The sequence below is a fragment of the Salvelinus sp. IW2-2015 genome, linkage group LG27 (assembly GCF_002910315.2).
Source record: "Salvelinus sp. IW2-2015 linkage group LG27, ASM291031v2, whole genome shotgun sequence".
Classification (NCBI taxonomy): domain Eukaryota; kingdom Metazoa; phylum Chordata; class Actinopteri; order Salmoniformes; family Salmonidae; genus Salvelinus; species Salvelinus sp. IW2-2015.
Window position 1 is genome coordinate 30,785,106 of NC_036867.1, and position 16,967 is coordinate 30,802,072.

A 16,967-nucleotide genomic window follows, 5' to 3' on the forward strand; every position below is an offset into this window, starting at 1 on the left:
CCATGTGTAACTCTGTGTTGTCTGTTCACACTGCTATGCTTTATCTTGGCCAGGTCGCAGTTGCAAATGAGAACTTGTTCTCAACTAGCCTACCTGGTTAAATAAAAATAAAAAAATTACCCACCAAAAATGAAATGCTAATTAGCTGCTAATGTGGCTATCATAAAGAACTACAAATGCCACGATGATCTGAATGAAACTGCTGAATCGAGGTAAAGGTAAGAATCTCTGGGTTAACTATCTAATGTTAACTAACTAGTAATGAATACATTGGCAACATTTCTTTAAATGGACAATTATGGAACTGTCTTTTTCTGTTCTTGCTAAGCATTCAAAATGTTAGTACTTTTGGGTGTCAGGAAAAATGTGTGGAGTAAAATGTACATATTTAGGAATGAAGTGAAGTAAAAGTTGTCAAAAATATGAATAGTAAAGTACAGATACACCAAAAAAGACTTAAGTGGTGTAAAAATATTTTATAGTAATTTTTACACCACTGCTATTTACTGTTCAGCCTAATAGGCCAAAATAAAAATTTCCCAAATGCAAAATGCATAGGATATTTTATGGTTATCCTGGTCTTGCAATTGGTTATTCGGTTATGATCTTTACCCTGTCGTTCTTAGTAGGCTATAACGGATCGACTTCGCTCTCACTTCTCTGTGAGTTTTGTCTGTGTTCTAAACTGGCTGGGCTTTTCAGCTTGCTTGACAAGCACCCCTCCCCCAAACTTTGGCGAAACAGGAACAACTCCTTTGAGAGAAAAAAAAAGCTGCACAAGTTTGGAACGTCTTGGAGAAGCCCTTGTTATCGCTTGGAGTATTATAGCCAGGAGTCGAGATTTATTTGTGCAAAATCTGGAAGTATTCTACTGTTCTTGTTTGTCGTGGAAAATAACATTTTAACCTCGTCTTTCGCGTAGGCCTAACCTCTTTTGAAAATGGTTTACTTTCTTCGAGGATAATTATGGGTGAAAGTCTATTTGTGTATGGAATAATTTGTCCTCACCGAAGAAAGATGGGACTCGTGGAGCTCTGTATACATATGTGATATCGTGTTCAATAATGAAGGATATTGTGTCAGACACAATGGGTAAGAGAGGGTTTCCCTTTGCATCTAACGTTACCTAACCAAGCTAGATAGCATTTTTATCACATGCCCGTTTTTCAGCTGTAAACATACTTGGCCTTACTCCGTTGGGAAGTCAGACCCTTATTCTCTGAAGTTAACGTTACACCTTTAAACGTTAGACTTCAATTTGCTATTTCAATATATCGCTTCAAAGTTGTCCCAAGTGCTAATTTTACCCTATGAATTTGTGTAGATGGGTATTTGTCCATTGCAACACACATGCTGCTGTTTTCTATTTTCGTAATGCATTTGTTGGGGTTACTTTACCGATTACTTGTTTATCGTTTTCCCACTAATACGAACCAATTCTGACTTTCGGAAAACTTAAATCAGTGCACTTATTCAGGTCTACGCGTGGTGAAATCATTGCAAAGCAGTAAGCAACAAATGTATCCTGCAATGTTGATCGTGTTTCGCCGACTTGGCCTGAAGCTTTTTGTCCCATTTTGTGATCCACCCCGACGTTTTCTAGTGGAAGGCTCGGGCAGCCATGGTCGAATAAGCAAAATCTATATTTACATTTCGTGCTACCGAAGTGTTACAATGTTGCAGTGACTTGCCTAGTTAAATAAAAAAAATAAAAATGGGTTTGAGCCGCTTGTTAAGACAAGCGTGAAATGAGATGTTTTGTAACTTTCTGACCAACATATAAAACTACGAGAGGGTACAGTTATTTTTCCATTCATTGTATCCGACTCAATATGGAATGGGACGTTGCAACATATATTCTGAAATTAATGTAGGCCAAACTCCTTTGCGTATGTAAACATTGGATTGGAGATACTGGAAAATGTTGAATTATACGTTTTTATAGTATTCATAATAGGTGTTGTATCAATTAGTTGGAAACTTGCATCACCACCCCGTTGTAGTTTTATACATGGTATTTATGCTGTGTAACTAGTCCATTTGTTTCTTGCTCAAGGACGGTCTACCTGTTCTGCCCATAGATAATACAGTGCCATGTCCTGTGTCCATCTGGTTGTGTTTCCTGCTTGTATGGTAGGTTAGTTAGATGTTGGCCTAGTTAAATGTTGGCCTATTCACTCTGCTCACGACTGTCTGGGCATAATCAATATTTGCCAAAATGTTATTTTGGTGTTGTCGACTATTCATATAGAAGATGTGAATGATGCCATGGCAAATGATACTGGTCAGAATAGCTGATGAAGCCGTATAACGCTAAATTGGAATGGAAAATAAATAAATCTGCTGCAGTACAGTAGGTGAAAGCTAGAATCCTTAGTTGCTACATGCATGTTTGGACTTATAAATTAATGATATACCCATTGATTCTTGAATAATATAACTTATAAATGCCGCATGAGCTTAGTTCAAGTGTTTTACCCCATCAGAACTCAAAATATAATATTTTTTTTACTCCAATGTGTGTAAACAAACACTGTATAGCCTCAAAACATGGTTAAAACTATAATTTTGATATCATGGTCAGGGTTTCATTCATAGCTCTGTCTATGAATTTGAGAGTGGCCTGGAGAAATGCAACCAATCTTAGCCTTTTACCAAAATAGAGGTGGGGTGGCTGCTTTGCTATTGTTTCAACTATGGATCTGAGCATTGAGATGATAATTAAGGCCTAAAAGGTGATGCATACCAGTCTAGGGTAATGCTATTTCCTAGATGTCCTCTTGGATCAAATGTTATTTCATCCTAGCTGTACTGTAGTGTTTCTGCTGTGGAGGGGCTTAAACCTGGGCATCTAACCTAATGTTAAAGGTGATGTGCGTCACAAATGCTGTGGATATGTAGGTTGTCTGCTATCTGTTCCCTCTGCACTGTGTGTAGAATCTGCCATGTGGTTCCATTGCCTTTGTATATGTGATGGTTGTATGCATTGGTTGTATGCATTGGCTTGGTATATGTGGGACGTATCATGTACACATGATACAAGTGACACTTTTTCTATGTGTCTTTTCCCTTGTGCATCTTAGTTGTTAAATGTATAATTGCTAAATTGCATGTCCCCTGTTGCAGCCAGAGAAAGAAGAAACACAATCGATCTCAAATCAAACAAGTTCGATTTGGGCCAGACTGTGCCTACCCTGTTCCTCTTCCTATTTTAATTATTCTCTTAAGACATTGCCCTCAAACCTCCAAAAAGCCAGACACTGCTTTTCAGCCAGGCGTTGAATGTAGCGATTGTGCCTTTTTTTAAAGCGGCTTGATATGAATGAGATGTTAACATCTGTGGTCTGTTAATAATAATTTTCCTCGCCCAAAACTTAAGCGTGTTTAGGTCTTCTTTGGAGATTGAGGCCTGTTTAGGAGGATGTAACGTTACTGAGCGTTCGTAGAGGGTTGCGCAGAACCAAAATGGTTGTCTCTGATGGAATAGGGGATTGTGTCAACTGGATTTGTTCCATTTCTATCTGCGATAGTCTGAGCGTTTTAAAGATGGTGAATTCACCCCTGATGGTTGTCTTTTTCTCTCTGCAGGTTCGTGAATGGGCACTGTGATCTTCTGCTGAGAGGGAGTGCTGGGATTTGAGGCTCTGCGATAGTTGTGACTCCGGGCCGACGCTAAGCCAGTCAGCTTGCTTTGTCTGCCGGACCAAGGTCAAAGGGAACCCTGGGATAGGCTCTCCTCGTGAGGAGTAGCCGGGGTCTCTGAGACCTGGGGTCATTTAAGGTAAGGAACATCACACGCACACAAATGCGTGTGTATGTAGCCTCCATGTTACTTTGTCACTGTTGTGGTTTGGACTTTACAGGCAGGTGATATGACGTGTAAATGTTTTTGTGCTTGTTGGTGTGTGTGCCAATTCTATTCAAGCAGAAGGAAGGTTAGGCACAACGCGTATCACGGACTACAATACGGTTAATCAAACGGTTTATTATTTTGTCCATGACAACGTATTCACAGATATAGACTCTTCCCATGACATCTGACTGCTTATGTTGCGCGATTGTCTATTTGTGCATGGGATCTAAGAGTCTAAACTTAAAGAACTCAAAGAGCAGTAACAGGGGAAACTTGAAGTGATAGTTTACTCCACAAATTTCAGACACGTGTTTGTGTGGGGGGGTGGGGCATGTCCTTGTATCCATGGGTTCAGGCCCTGGGTAGAGGACAGTGCACCCTGTTTCTGGAATGGTATGCTGTGCAGCAGGGGTTATCTCAGGCCCTGCCTAGACACACCGACGCAGAGACGCACAGACACACACAATGTGTGACGCCAGCCTGGGCAGATCTAAGAGCGGGCACATACACATGGCACGAAACAGCCCAGCACACCATCCTGTAATCACAGCCCGTGACCTACACACCCACTAATGGCCTCCGATGTAGGAATACACAGGCTGACAGACAGGAAATGGTGTGTGTGCGCATATGTACAGGAGACTGTGTGGTGTAGGCATGCGTTGTTCCCATGGCTGGGTAGTAGTCTAGTTATGTCCTTTAATTGGGACACACAGTTTATTTTCTTCGTCCAGTCACATGGTCAGGACATACTGCTGGCTCTACATATAGGCTAATGCTTCATTTAGATTGTTGGCGATGTAAATTAGAGCAACACTGACATGCTCATCAAAACCGTACAGGGTAAAATGTTTCTGTTCACACTGTCCTTCCTAGCACAGTTCTAGCAACTTTGGCTTGGCTCAGGTGTGTGGATAGGGTATTGGCGGATGTTCTATTCTGGTTTATTGTGATTGGTGGCATACTGTTGATGGTGTTAGACTGTTATGAGAGTCTGATGTGAGCAGTCTGTATGTTTTCGTAAGAGTAGGCCATGTTGGGTCATGTTCATAGGGCACGCAACTGGAAATGTTTTCAAACATTATTTCAATTGGACAAATCCACTATTGGTCCGTTTTCTACTATTTAATGCCTAATGAACATGACCCTGGTGATGTGCAGTCTCTCCCTCTCCACTCATGTGCAGTGTGTGGGTGTTGCTGCCCTTTCCACCAGTGCCCAACTGACCTGATTGTGACCCAGCTACTCTCCCATAGTGCACTGGGCCATCTGTCACTGCCACAGCTGCCACAGGCTATGGCTCTAATAAATGGGCCTCTTTTTAATCTGGCACGGTTAGTTACTGTTCCTCAAAACCCTATTGGAGAAATGGAACGTTCTCTTTTTACTTCTCCCTCCACTGCATAATGTGAATTCTTATCACCCATCTCTCTCTGTCGTCTCTTTCGCTCTCTCCTCTGTGTAATCTGAAATTGTAGGGTTTCGCAGTGGCTCAGTTTGCCGGTACTGTCACATAACTCTAAATGAACTGTCGCAACCAGGAGGATCCTCCATCATCGTTTAAATCTCTAGTTTGGGAGTATTTTGGCTTCCCAGTAGATTATAACGGAGATGGACAGATTTTGTTTACATATTGATTTCACACGCATAGATTCTGTTTACATATTGATTTCACATGCATATTGCACTTTATTTTAGTGTTGTTTTTGTTATTTCACAATCAGAAATACCAACACTTAAAAAAATAAATATGAACTACAGTTACCGCAATATGTAGCGAACCGTGGGTTTGGTGAACCGTTACACCCCTACTTTCTGTGATTGGCTAGTGGTACCCCCTGAAAATGGAAACTTTCTCTCTGATTGGCTAGTGGCTACTGAGTATATCTCAGTTCCTTGTAGTGGAATCTTTTCAATTCAGCCCATGGGCTCATGATGTGAATATGAAGGTTGCCAGGTCTACGGATACCTTATCCCTCCCTGAGTTAAAAAATGTAGGGTGTGCTGATTTGAAACGCTTTACTGGCGGGTGGGGGGAGGGGTGCATTTGGCATCCTCCACTGAAACAGGAGAACTCTGGGATTTCTCTCCTCCATTCCCCCCTTTCTATCCCAAATAATCCCTTCTGCTAACAAGGCACATTTTTCCTTTTCCCTTTCACTCTGTAATATGGCTGGTTAAGCATTGGCAAGACATTGTAACCTTATGCTATACGAGTGCACTGGCGAGGCTTTGCCAAGCGCAATGAGTTCTGGAGTGGCAATGTATTGCCAATGGTTTCTTCCCGATGCCAAGGCCAGGTTGACCAGTGTGCCAAGAAGAGCTGAGGCCTGCCAGGACATTAAATGGGCTGCTTTTTGAACTGTCTCTCACTGGCAAAGGATTCTGCTCCTGTTCCTACGTCGTGCTTGTTCTAGCTAAACACAGTTTGATATGGGGGGGGGCAGGTTTTCACCACCCATAGATGAAATGGTTCTGGTGCCAGGGTGTTATGATAGGAACATATGCATTGTTCAGCGGTATTGTACCACACCCTTTGTGGTAAATGAACAGGACTTTTTAGACTAAGCTTGGCTACTCTATGCGGTCTAGAGATGCTCTTTGATCTGTTTTTATATTTCCTGCACTGAAATGACAGAGCTGAACTTCCTGCACTATGAATACTGAAATGACAGAACTGACGTTTCCGAAATGACAACTGAAATTCCTGTTCTATGAGCTTCTATTTACCTGTCAAGGCTTATCCAATCATTGCAGTTGAAGGCAAGGCTTCAATGGTTTCTCAAATCATTGTTAGACCATTGAGAAAGAGCATGGGTTGTGGCGATTTGGTGAGTCGCAAACTCTGTTCGGCTTCTCCAAGTGGTAAATGTCGTACTTGCGTTTAACCGCTTAGCCTAGAACTTACCTGTTCAAATAGTTTCTTCAATTTCCCCTATGGCAGTGTGAATTCATGGCTGCATAGGCCTATTGATTGAACAGTGTGATATGAGATTCATGCAGAACCATTGACCAGTTTAATTAAGTACCAATCGGGTGTTATTTGCTAATGACTGGTTAGTTGTTTAGCAACAAAACCGACGTTGGCACAACTATCGCGCAAAACAGACGGGTTGGCATAGATTGTTGACAACATGTAAACTATTTCGTCTCCAATGTTTATTGAAAACGAATACATTTGCACATGGAGCGCTTGTCTCTCATACGTTGTTACAGTTGTTGGTTAGCTAGCTAGGGATTTTTAGCCATATTAGCATTGACATGAAAATCAGTCAACACCTCAAAACAAGACACGCGACGTGGTCAGCTAACCCATATATAACGCCTCTATCAAGCAGACAGCGTTTTTGGCGCGAAATGGTACGAGGCATCATCCTCTGCATGTGTGTGCAACAAAAGTTCAACATTCAGCTTCTACTACCATTTCTGTCAAGCCGTCTACGCATACAGTTTGAGGCATATGTTCAATAAATCCAGTGTGCGTGCCACACTGAACGTACTACAACTGCCTCTGCAACGCAATGCTGCAAGGCAAACGCAGCGTTCTGTTGGAAATTTATGTGTTTCTGGTGTACCAAAATGCAGGGAGGCTGTAGGTGTGATCGAGGCGTCAGTCTAACAAAAAGTGCACAGACGCAGTGTGTCACCCGTTGAACTATAAAAGAGAGGTTCTCCCTGTGTGATCACTAAATAACGGTGTATGTTCTCATATCGAAATGAATGACTGAGCACAGGTGGCATCCCTACGCGTCCTACAAATAGAATATCAGAGTTCAGAGCGTGATATCAGACGCTTCATCCAATATCAGGTGTGACAGCTGTGAGCAGCCAGCCACATCCCCCCTAACCAGCCATTAGCCAACTCAGCCACTTCTCTCAGTCCGTTCCTTCTGTGTATCACCGTCAGTTTGAAAATGGTATTTAGCCGTGTTGGCAAGCTGGGGTGTGCAGACAGTGATGGGGTTTCTGTTACATTTTGTTTTAATTATTGGAGCGGCTCAGAGCGCGAGCGAAGTGGATACGTTTAATTTCGCCTGTAAGAACAAACGGACCAGTCTGACTAGGCTTCGCTGTCACGCAGCCTCTGAATGCCGCTGCCATAGACGGGGATGCAAACTCGTCACTTTAAGGCGATATTTGCCGTTTTGATCTCAAAATAGGTCATCCACGCGAATCGTGTAGAATTGTAAAAAATCCTGTGAGGGGGGGGTGTATCGCCCATTGCGCTATAAAAGAGGTGCAAACAGATCTTCTCCCTGTGTGATCACTACCTTCTCTCTCTAAATTAATGACCACACAGAATGCATCCGTTACGTGTCCTACAAATAGAATATCGGAGTTCAGAGCCTGATGTCAGAAATGTCATATCAGAACGCTTCACCCAATATCAGCTGTGACAGCTGTGAGCAGTCAGCCGCATCTCCTAACCAGCCATTAGCCGACTCAGCCGCTTGTCTCCGGCCGTTCTTTCTGCCCATCTTCATCAGTTTAAAATGTTTATTTAGCCGTGCTGGGGTGTGCAGACAGTGGTTGGGTTCCTGTTGTTACAATTGTTTAAATATTGGAATGGCTCACAGTGCGAGTGGATCTGTATCTTTTCATTTCGCATGTAAGAACAAGCAGGCCGTTTTTATATAATTGTATAAACCATGTAGCGAGCCACTTTTAAACTACGCACGGGCTGCAAGTAAGTGAGAAGGTGAGTGTGTGTGGGAGGGAGAGTGTGTAGGCTGTGTGTAAAGTTGTCTGAAGAGTAGGTTAAAGATGGTTTCATATAGGCCAAGTGTGTGTTCCCCTTACTGCCGATATGAAAATGCAGATCATTATGCATTTCTATTCCTTACTACATTCCTCCTGCCCAATCACAGATAGGCCTTTGGATATGAGCAAATCAGCTATTTTCTGCAGTAGCCGTTTCTATTATACAGTAATATGTGTGAAGTTAAATTCAAGGGACAGGTTTTTGTGCAAAATGTATAGGGGGGGTAGTATGAAAAAAAGTAACGATTATAAATACCGTATTTACTACCGCGGCGGCAGGTAGCCTAGTGGTTAGAGCGTTGGGCCGGTAACCGAAAGGTTGCTAGATCGAATCCCCGAGCTGACAAGGTAAAAATCTGTCGTTCTGCCCCTGAACAAGGCAGTTAACCCACTCTTCCCCGGTAGGCCGAATTTGTTCTGAACTCACTTGCCTAGTTAAAGGTAAAATAAAATACTGTAAGTCGCTCTGGATAAGAGCATCTGCTAAATGACTAAAATGTAACGCATCTTTAGTAAAATGTTGGTATTGTGACAACCCCACTCTTAAAATAGGAACATTTTCTTGCTGTTTACTCAGATTTTCGGTGCAAAGATTTTTGGTCCCGTTTTTTGACCCTCACCAGTTTGCGTCCCTGAATGACAAGGGAGTAGGCAACAGCACAAACAGATCTGGGACCAGGTTCAGGCTTAAGTCAAGGTCAAAACTATTTGGCGTGTAATACAGAGTAAAGCCAGGACTTCTCGTTAGTATTGTGGCAAGGGAACACAACACATGGTTTTAACTTCTTTAGGAGAACAGCCCTAATGTTGTTCAAGCTATAGCACACAATATTGTATATGCTGCAGGTTTTTAAAGGACAAAAGAGTTTGTTCTGCTTTGTATTAAAAAATTATAATAATAATAACAAAACAAAACAAACAAAAAAATTTGGCGATGGAAAAAATACCACAATACTGGTATTGTCACAGCCCCCAGAGGGTGTTGCACAGGGTTAGGTTTACCACTGGATTTGTTGGAAAAATGTTTGTTGTGGGTCTGCTTGTCTGTTGAGGGGTATTTGTAGGGTTTTAGTTGGTAATAGGTTTAGTGGGCTTTGGTTTGTCAGTAGCTTAATCTGTTTTAGTGAGCTGTGTTACTGTGTGTGAGTCTTTTGTCTTGTGTAGGGCTTGGACAGCAATCAGTTTACTGAGTTAGGTTTGAGTATCTCAGTTATGATACGTCTGTGTGTGTTGGGTCTGAGAGGGAGGCACGTCTGCTGATCATGCTCCTCTCATTATGTATGAGCGATGCAGTGACAACCCCTCCTCTCTGCCCCTCTGCTCTGCCGCAGTCAAGCCGTAATGCAGCCCCTGTGACTGGGATGTCTGATAGCCCTCGGTACACTAGACACACACACATACACTTATAAGCACACATGCTCATACACTCGACGTATGTACGTGCACACACATTGATGGGGCTATGAGTGGTGATGGATATGGTGGCGTCTTGTCACCGAGTGGTACATCAGCTCTCTGCGTTAATGCTTCCTCTTTCCCCATCTGCACATCAATGATATTATTCTATCGATACGGTCTCTCCCTCTCGCTCCTGAGATCAAATCCCAAAGCAGATTCACTCTTTCCACATACACCGGCAGTGACGACTCCAAGGAAGGGTGAAAGGAAGGATGCGTGTTCAAAGTATAAGAAACACAGCCTCCTTCGCAATCCTTTCTGACTCTTCATTTAGGTGTACATCAAATTATATTTCTTACCTGCACACTAGGAGACGATTGGCTATGTTTTGGGTATAGCTTTCTGTGATCGTCTGGCTGCTTTGTGGACCTTTTTTGTTCATTCGGCGCTGTTGGTAGATTGTCTTAGAACCGTGACTGGCTGCAGATATTGTGACCTATTAACTGTGTGATGAGCTGACCCCGACAGTGTTTGGGGCCAATCAGGATGTCTAACCCAGAACCAGGTCCAGCAGACCTGGGTCAAATGCTTTCATACTTGAGCTGAGCTTAAGTATGCCTGCCTGGTACACTGTTGTTTCATGTTGGTTTCAAGTTAGTTTGTGTCTGCCTGCTACTGCCTTGGCATAAGGCTGATGGCGGTGCAGGATTGCTTGTTAGGACACAGACGAGGCACACGCATGCCTCAGACCCTCGCACACGTTGTAGAGACGTACACAAACACTCTCGCACCTCTTCACAGATGTACTAAATGCAAGCGCGAAGATGTGGCTTACACACACACACACACACACCGTGTGCAGATTAGAGGAATTAAGTGAGTGTGCTGGCACTAGTGCTGACCTGCTCCGGATGATGGTCTTTGGCAGTGCTGATGAGATTTTGGCCCCGGCCCCAGCCACTGTAAGCAGATTAGCTCACCCACTGAAAGGTGAACGCTGAACTGCCACACAACTTTTGTCCACACACACACACACACACACTCTTGTCCACACCAGCGTGTGTGTGGGAGAGAGTGGGGATTACGTCATCTGACATGGGCATCTCTCCATCATGTTCAGAGCAGTATCATGTTCAGTTCCATAGTTCCACTTCACTCTCCTCATGGTACAGTTTGATATGCGTTTTTAGAGTTAATTTCAATAAATCTCGTTTTAAATTGCTGCTGTGAGCTGGTAGACCTAATAGGAAATGTAATTAACAAACCAATTAGAATGTCCGGTGGAGGTGTTCTGTTTGCACGTTACGTGCTAAAGAAATTAAGATGAAATGTCATGGTTTAAATGACATTTAATGGTCTCCCCTTTTGATTTTCCTTCATGCTATTCCTAATCATGTATATTTGTACATGTAAATAGGCCTCATTCCTCCTATACTGAACTACTAGCTGTCTAAGTGCTGCTGTTATATACTGCTAAACCGACGTTGCATTGTATCGCGAAAAGGGGAGCCGCTCAGTTGCCTACCCGCAGCTCTGTCTGCTAAGCCTGTGTGTGCGTGCCAGCCATGTTGGACAGTGTGGTGTTGTGATTTGGTGAGTGATGTCTCTCTCTTTGTCTCCAGCAGCGTTGGGGATTTGACGAGCGCGGCCCATTGCAATGCAGACATGGCCACGGCTATATCGTGACACAGAGGGACATGGTGAGTGCTACACACACACACACACACACAAACACACAGACAAGCCGCTTGACTGCAGGGGGTTGAGAGGGAGGAGGGGGTGAGCATTAGCCTGGTGAAGCAAGAGCTGGGGGGGATGGAGGGAATGGAGAGAAGGGTGAGCAGCACAGGTTGGATGAGAGGAGAGGAGAGGTAGAGAGTAAGTGGTTGGTAGAGAGGGTACATCCATTTTTCCTTCATCTTTGTCCCTGAGGCGCAGGCACACTAGAGGCAGTACAGTGTACCTCACTCCCTGTAGTTAGCTCCGTGGCCCGGGTGAACATTTTTGCTTCGGGCCTCTTTCTGTGACATTGGCTCAAAGGCGCCTGCGGATTTCTGGGTATCTAGATTAGAACGCAAAATTAGAGCTCACAAGATCTCATTGTTGAGCCCCGTTCTTTCCAAGACATGCGCTTGGACTTGGGCATCCTCTATGAAAGCAATACAAGGACTTAGTTTTGAGGATGGTGATTTTCAAAACAAGATGTAGTTGCCTGTCCACAGAACAGCGGTTCCCTGGAATGAGTCCCTGACGTCAACAATAATCAATTTCCTAGAAGAAAATTGGCAACAAAGAACTGTATGTTCAGAAGTAAAGCCTCCTTATTCTCCTTCTTCCTTGAACCAAGTCTGAGTATTGTTTTTACCCAGAGTATGTAATACTCGCCTGGAGTTGAGGGATAGTTGGCTTTAAAATACGTTTTAGCTTATTTTCGTCTCACATAGGTAGTTGTCATTTCATCCAAACCATTGGTTATTTAGCAATGGCCAGAATCTCCTGGCTAGCATTTTTGGAGCATGTTAGCAATGCTAGTGGAAACAGACTATCAGTTAGCGGTGTATTATACCATTGGCTGCTCTTAAAGTCCCAAATCACCATTATTATCATTTTTGGCTTGGTGAAACATTTTAAAATATGCTAATTTCGATCTAAAAACGGATGTTTTAGACTCTTGAGTAGCCGTAGCCTTCTCTAGCTTTCATGTCTGACTCATTCTGAATGAAGTGTTTTCAGTCTCGTCTTAGACCCAGCGGTTAATGACTGCGAGCAACCTTTTACATACATACACCAAGCACACACTGAGCCTGGCCAGAGGAGCGTAGGAGTGTGTCATCCTCCCGGGGGCGTGTCATGTGTCAAGCTCCTTGAGCGCAAACTGTGGTTTTAAAGTTCACCGGGACTGGAGGTGACACCGATGACATTTGTCAAGACTGACAGCAACCGTTAGCCAGTGAAACGGTTTGGTGTGATGTTAGTTTGTCTTTGGAAGAGGATCATAATGTATGTCACCCTACTTTTTTGTTGTTGTTGTTGTTGTTGTTGTTAGCAGCAGCCAACCAGTTAATGTCCCTGGCCTCTATTGAAATGTGAGCCTTACAGATGTAAAATCAGCTGAAATCCAAGGTTTCCGCATAGAGTAGACCGAACGGGAAGGAGGTTGGATGGGCCGACCCGGCAGGCAGGCAGAAAACGGACTGACCGAGGCTTTGCAGAATGACTTTGCCTTGTCTGTGTGAAGAAGAACCCACCCAGGATTGTCTTGAATCTGAATCTGACCCATTTTGTTCCATGTGTAGCACTCTTCTACTCTTTGGTCATACGTTGTTATTGTGTGTGTACATTTGTACGCGTTTGTGTGCTGTTGTAGGCGTGTGTGTGTGTACTCATACCCATGTGATAAATGCACACAGGTTTGTGTCTGGTGGGACCGCCAGTCTTTAATCCTGAGATTTTGGCCAGGCTTCGTTTGCATGTGTGTGTGAGCCTTTGTCCCTGCAGGCAGCCAAGCACAGACCCAACACAGAGAGATAGAGAGGGGGAGGGGGAGAGAGGGAGGGAGGCTATATCCTCACTACAGGAGGGATGGAGGGAGGGGGAGAGTCTCACTGATCAGTAGTGGCTTTGCTTCAAAATGGAATTTACGTAATATGGCTGGTAGATGCTGGTGGGCACAGAGTGTGTGTGTATAGCCTACGTGTGTGTCTACTGTGTGGTCCGGAGAAATGGGTCCTTTAGAAAATGGAGATCTGTGTTTGTGAAACATCGGAGTGTAATTCTGGATCCATATTTTCCATTCATGCGTGCATATTGCGTAACCACCACCAGGTTACATGCACTCTCTGAGATTTGTTGGTTAGACTAATTCTATCCAGCACCCCCCCCCTTTTCAGGATATTTCTGTAGTACGCGGTACGTCCAGGGGGAGACTTCACACAGTTGCATGATGTTTATCTAGTATTCAGTAGGATAAAAAGACATGCTTTGGTGTCTTCGCGGCGGGTTTATGTGGAGCCCTCGTCAAGGTCAATTTGAGAGCGCTCATCTCCTTGCCGGGAGTATGGAAATGAGTGCTCTTTGAGAGAGGGGACGTTGCAACGCTTTGCACAGCCCTCCAGCAATGCAAAGAATAAATGTGAGTGGATGGTTTCTCTCTCTCGTGGACTCTCTCTCCCTCTCTCCCCGCTCGCTCTTTTTCATTGACTCTGTTTCTCCCCCTCTCTCTCTCGCTCACACAAACAGTTACACAGAGAACGCTGTTAGAGTAAACAACAAGCAGTTGCAGTTCATACAGGCATTTAAGAAGACACATTAGCTATTAGCATGGAGCCCCTGTGGCACCACAGCAAAGCAGACTGCTGGAGAGGGTCTGTTCTGTTCTGTCTTGTCTGTGTGAATGGCTCTCTGTTGTTGAGCTGGGCTGATAGTTTGTTTCAATTCTCCCAATTAGTTGCTGTGATCGCTAGACCTGAGACGAACCGGCTAGTTATCGGTAGGAGATGATGCCGGTGGGTGAGAGCCTGTCCCTTTCATCCTCGTCTCCCTCGCTTGCTCCTCCTCTCTCTCTCTCCTCGTTCTCCCGCTTTTCGTCTTTGTCTCTTTCTAACCTTCTTTCAGTTCCTCTCCTTTTTCTCCCTCCATAAGACCCTCTCCCTTTCTTTCCTCCTTTCCCTCTCCTCATACTCTCTCTCTCTCACCATTATCAAATAAAGTGTCTGCGATTTTTGGCTTGTTTTATGGGCCACTGCAGAGAGGGGCATTAGCCAAGGTACCTTGACCTGACCCGGCCTAGTAAAGGCTCCTGCTGCACCACTCTGTACTAGTCAGGGGTTGTTATGTCCTGCCCTGGCACTGGACCAGCGGGCCTGATAAACTGTATCATCCCGTTATTTCGTCCATCTCAGATCTCACAGACCAAGGGAGGGAGCAGGAAAAGCTGGTACATTCTTGCATTCTCTGTGTGTGTGTGTGTGTGTGGGGTCGGTCGATGTTTGAATGAGGCTGGTTGGGGGGGGGTTGTGGTCCCTCTGCCTCTTTCCCAGTGTGTGTGTGGGGGTGGGTGCTTGTCTGTGGAGCGGCACGGTTCGTTCAAACACTCCCGAGTTATGTTGGGAGTCGTTCAGATTCAGACACCAGTGGCGTTGCCATGGTGACCGTGTGGGTGCATGCTCGTTAGTGAAGTGTGATGTCTCGGTCTTTCTCTCCCCGGCGCAGAAGCTCGACTGACTCCAATGCCTCTGCCGGTGCTTACCGCACTCGAGTGGTGGAATGGAAACTGTTTTGTCTCTCTTAGACTCTTCATGGCCTTATACAGACACGGGTCTCTGTCTTTTTGAATATCATGAACATACTGTGTTAGGAGAGGGCAGAAGCCTTGCCTAGGGATACTGGCCTGGGTTGTGTTCATTAGGCCCAAAATGGACAAACGCTCCAGTGAAACGGAGCGGTACAATCTGAACTTGTCCAATAAGATATGTTATGTTTTCCGTTGCACTTCTTTTTCAAACGGCGTTCCCTAATGAACACAACTCTGTTATATAGCTCTTGTCATTTTGTGGTTGATGGACACACCAAGCCCACGTGTCTGCCGGTTAGAAATGTTTTGCGATGATGTGCTCTAATGAACCGAACCCTGTTTTGTTTGTCTCAGTCATCGATGGCAGAGGTAGAGCTGATCAAGGCTTGCTGCTGGTGAGCTCACCCTTCTCTTTCACAACCTCCCAACCGACTCCTCTCTTTCTGGGTTTTGATTACCACATTTTTCTCCCCATGAGTAATGTGTCCCGCTGCATACCCAGGAGGGCAGGGATGTGTCAGATATAGCAGGACCCCTACAAAACCTGACTCACACACTCCGATACTGAGCCTGTTACGTCTGCGGAGATGTGCTCCCATTGCTGGGCCGTATTCATTAGTGCACACCATAGCTAAACGCAGCCAGTTGTGTCTTGCAACGGAAAATGTTTTGCAATGAAAATGTGTTTCTTATTGGTTATCTTATAAGGACAGGCTCCCCGTTTCAGTCCGTTTGCCTCCGTTTGATGTCTAGTGAATAGCACCCTGGTTTCCTGAGTCCGATCCCATCCTCTTGTCACTAGATTTTTAGATTTCACATATAGTGTGTACGTCAAGCTAGGAGGGCTGTTGATGTAATTTATTGAGTAGTGTAAGTCACATTTTAACCATTTTTAGTCATCTCAGAAGCCAGAACCAAATATGTTATGCACTGGCAGCCAACTAGCTGTTTGTTAGGGTTGAGTCTTTGAACGAATTTTGGGTTTTAATTGTGAGTCTAGTGTGGAATTGTGTTTTGGTGGTTGTGGCCAAGCTGAAGTTTCAGCCGTAGTTTCATTTGGATGATTCTCTCACGAGTTTCAGTCTCCTACCCGTTAGCCAGAGGGGGCTTATGGAACCTCTTGCATCATCAGAGCTATCCTGAATATTTTATGCTATCTTGACAGTGCAGCTTCATGGAGGAGTTTTCTCAGAGGACAGGGAACTGTCTCATGATAGTGATTCTGAGAAAAAGGGCCCGGGGGAGAGGAGGAGGAGGAGGAGGAGGAGGAGGATGACACGCCAAACAAGGTTACACGGGAGGAATAGGCCTCTCTATGCCCATCCATACTAGCATACCACTTAGACTAAAGTCATGCATTAGGATTGAATACTTAGTAGAACGTTAGTGTGGCTATTCAATCAGAGACTCTGTCTGTGTTTCTCAACCCCTGGTCTATGATACTGTTGTCCTGTCAGTTGGTGGACCGGTCAGCAGTATCCAATGCTATGGAGCGGTGCAAAGTCGAACCAAGTAAGCGGTCATGATTTGGTTAGTTGCCAATGTCACCCGCTTGTTTTGAGTGACGCGAACCATCTAAGGAGATGTTATAATGCCAGGGTTGCCTGATAGAACAGTGGCCTTCGAAAACATGCACACATTGTGAAGTTTCTTAACATTTTC

General features: G+C 44.4%; 1 protein-coding gene across 7 annotated transcripts in view; it reads left to right on the top strand.

Moving 5' to 3' along the window:
• The window catches only part of LOC111953695 (B-cell CLL/lymphoma 9 protein), a 115,885-nt gene that overhangs the window by 80,440 nt on the left and 18,478 nt on the right, over positions 1-16,967 (top strand). For 3 of the 7 annotated variants that reach the window (XM_023973124.3, XM_023973128.3, XM_023973129.3), the window contains exons 1-3: positions 706-1,092; positions 3,589-3,781; positions 11,635-11,712. The gene's annotated coding sequence lies outside the window, so the exon portion shown is untranslated. Of the gene's footprint in view, positions 1-705; positions 1,093-3,588; positions 3,782-11,634; positions 11,713-15,681; positions 15,701-16,967 lie in introns of those variants that run through there. The other 4 variants (XM_023973127.3, XM_023973130.3, XM_023973125.3 and 1 more) reach the window with 3 other exon arrangements.